General features: G+C 41.4%; 1 non-coding gene across 1 annotated transcript; it reads left to right on the top strand.

The window, feature by feature from the left end:
* The first annotated feature begins 2,723 nt into the window (after positions 1-2,723).
* TRNAG-UCC (transfer RNA glycine (anticodon UCC)) lies at positions 2,724-2,794 on the top strand. Its single transcript has one exon. It is a non-coding gene; the product is annotated as a tRNA-Gly (tRNA).
* Positions 2,795-3,736: the final 942 nt, after the last annotated feature.

The following is a 3,736-nucleotide window of genomic DNA, read 5'->3' on the forward strand; positions in this document are numbered from 1 at the left end:
ACACTTGTTATTTTTTGTTTCATTTTGTTGTTTTGTTTTTGTTTTCTATAATGGCCATTCTTGTGGGTGTGACGTGGAGAATCCAGTTTATAATTAATGTTATATTTATTTGGAGTTTCATGTCACTTTATCAAACAAGGGTTTTGTATAGTCAACCACTAACAGAATTCACTACATTCTCTACCCCTAATAGAATCGTGAAGATTAGTTGCAAATATTTAGGTAAAAAGCAGAACATGAGCTACACAAATCTCTGCACTCCAAGCTAAAAGTTGCCAGTGGAGTGAATGGAAGGCTTGCCCACCTCCGCATAGTATCAGCACATCCATGGATAGAGACCATTTCAACAGAGGGTTCTGTGAGGGGACAGGATTGCCACAGGAAGCTTAGCCATTGTCATGGATTGAATAGTGTCCTCCAAAAATATCTCTCAACTTGGCTAGGTCATGATTCCCAGTATTGTATGATTGTCTACTATTTTATCATCTGATGTGATTTCCCTATGTGTTGTCAATTCTATCACTATGATGTAATAAGATGGATTAGTGGCACTTATATTGGTGAGATCTACAAGATTAGATAGTGTCCTAAGCCAATCTCTTTTGAGATATGAAAGAGAGAAGCGAGCAGAGAGACAGGGGGACCTCATACCACCAAGAAAGAAGTGTCGGAAGCAGAGCGCATCCTTTGGACCTGAGGTTCCTGCGCTGAGATGCTCCCAGACCAAGGGAAGATTGATGCATCACAAGGACCTTCCTCCAGAGCCAACAGAGAGAAAGCCTTCCGCTGGAGCTGACACCCTGAATCTGGACTCACAGCCTACTGGACTGTGAGAGAATAAATTACTCTTTGTTAAAGCCATCCACTTGTGGTATTTCTGTTATGGCAGCACTAGATGACTAAGACAGCCATCAAGTCAAATTCAAAAAGAGTTTCAACAACATGGGGAAATGCTTATAATTTAAATTAAGTGGAAAAATTAAGACAAAATTTGCACATAATGTGATCTCAGCTGTATAAAATATACCTATGGAAAGATGAATGGATCAACAACAAAAAGACAATGCAATCAAAGAATGCGCAAAGGTCTTGAATACACATTTCACCAAAAAAGATACACAAATGGATAATAAACACGTGAATAGGTGCTCAGCATCGTTAGTCATTGTTGTTATTAGGTACTGTTGGTTTCGATTCCAACTCATAATGACCCCATGTGTCATGGATTGAATTATGTCCCCCCAAAAATGTGTGTATCAGTTTGGCTGGGCCATGATTCCTGGTATTGTGTGGTTTTCCTATATGTTGTAAATCCTGCCTCTATGATGTTAATGAGGGAGCATGGGTGGCAGTTGTGTTAGTAAGGCAGGACTCAGTCTACAAGATTGAATTGTATCCTGAGGCAATGTCTTGAGATATAAAAGGCAGAAGTGAGCAGAGAGACAGGGGGACCTCATACCATCAAGAAAGCAGTGCCGGGAGCAGAGCACGTCCTTTGGACGGGGGTCCCTGCGCCGAGAAGCTCCTAGGCCAGGGGAACACTGATGAGAAGGCCGAGAGAGAGAGAGAGAGAGAGAGAGAGAGAGAGAGAGAGAAATCCTTCCCCCTGGAGCTGACGACCTGAATTTGAACTTTTAGCCTACTTTACTGTAAGGAAATAAATTTCTCTTTGTTAAAACCATCCACTTGTGGTATTTCTGTTGTAGCAGCACTAGATGACTAAGACACCATGTGACAGAGTGGAACTGCCCCAGCCACTGGGTGGGTTCAAACCGACAACGTTTGGGTTGGCAGGTGAGTGCTCAACTGTTTTGCCACGGGGGCTCCTCACTCCCACTAGGATGGCTATTATCAGAAAAACTGAAAATAACAAGTGTTGGAGAGGATGTGGAGAAATTGAAAGCCATGTCCATTGCTGGTGGAATGTAAAATGGTGCAGCTGCTGTGGAAAACAGTTTGGTGGTTCCTCAAAAAGTTAAGCATAGAATTACCATATGGTTCACAATTGCGTATCTAGGTATATACTCAAAAAACTTGAAAGCAGGGACACAAACAGATACTTGTACATCAATGTTCATTGCGGCATTATTCACATTAGCCAAAAGGTGGAACAGCTCAAATATCCATCAATGGAAGAATGGATAAACAAATTGTACTATATCCATGCAACAGACTATTATTCCACCATAAAAAGGAATGAAGTTCTGATACATCCTACAATGTGGATGAACCTTGAAAACATAATGTTGAGTGAAATAAGTCAGACACAAAAGGACAAGTTTTGTATGATCCCATTTATATGAAATGTCTAGAATAGACAAATAAATAGAGATAGAACGTAGATTAGTGGTTACCATGGGCTGGAGGAAGAGGGGTATGGGAAATTATTGCTTATTGCTTGATGGGTACAGTGTTTCTGTTTGGGGTGATGACAGTTTTGGAAACAAAAAGTTGATGGTTGTACAACACTGTGAGTGTGATTAATGTCACTGGACTGTACACTTGAAAATGGTTGAAATGGCAGATGTCTTGTTATATATATTTTACCACATTTTTTTTTTAAGATGAATGGAAAACAACACACCTAAGTATTGTCAGTGCTTTTCGTAGATTAGTAAGACTATAGTTTTGTTCTTCTTTAGCATGAACTCATCATTCTGAATACGGGAAATTGAGCCCAACAGCCACCTACCTGTGTGTTAAAGAAACTCATGATTTGGGGTGCAATGGTGGTTCAGTGGTAGAATTCTTGCCTTCCATGCAGGAGACCTGGGTTCAATCCCCGGCCAATGCACCTCATGTGCAGCCACCACCCATCTGTTAGTGGAAGCTTGCATGTTGCTCTGATGCTGAACAGTTTTCAGCAGAGCTTCCAGACTAAGACAGACTCGGAAGAAAGCCCTGGTGATCTGCTTTCAAAACTCAGCCAGTGGGGACAGGGACATAATTTCTTGGATATGTTTGCTTAGGTTAAGGCTAAAATAAGTTATCAAGTAAAAAAAAAAAGTGAGTTGATCTAAATTAAAATATTAAATTAGGAATAATATAGGTAGAATGTAGTATCTGGAGCCCTGGCTGTACAGTGGTTAAGAGCTCGGCCGCTAACAAAAAGGTCAGCAGTTCAAGACTGCCAGGCGCTCCTTGGAAACCCTATGGAGCAGTTCTATTCTGTCCTATAGGGTTGCAATGAGTCAGAGTTGACTCAATGGCAAGGGGTTTGGTTTTGGTTTTTCTGGACTGTAGTATCTGGCTATGGCAAACTACTGCGGTTTAGGAAACTGTACATTAGGGTATTAATTTTTTTAAATAATAAGTATAAATATCTGACCTGGTGGGGAATAATCCATAGCCACTCTTGAGATCCCTTCCCCTTAAGGGGTGCCTGGGCAGAGACTCACAGAGAGCAGCAGAGCTCCACCAGTGGCACGTGGAAGGCCCATGGGCACCAACATGAATGGCTTTACCCCAGCTGAATTGTGTGAGGGCGGAATTCCATGGGGCTCTGTCTGGACCCTCTTCCTGACCTGGTCTTTCTTCAGCTTTGGTTTGGATACTGCTTACCACTCCATGTTCTTGATAAGAGCACCCAAAGACTGAGATCAAAGATGACAGGTGGTGGTATAGCAACTATAGCGCTTCCTAACTATATCTGAATCTTTTACTCCTTGCTGAAAAGTTTTCCCTTAGAAATATTTAACAGAAAACAAAGAAAAATAAGACACTAAAAGAGAAGGGA

This window comes from Trichechus manatus, unplaced genomic scaffold (genome assembly GCF_000243295.1).
Source record: "Trichechus manatus latirostris isolate Lorelei unplaced genomic scaffold, TriManLat1.0 scaffold00011, whole genome shotgun sequence".
Taxonomy (NCBI): domain Eukaryota; kingdom Metazoa; phylum Chordata; class Mammalia; order Sirenia; family Trichechidae; genus Trichechus; species Trichechus manatus.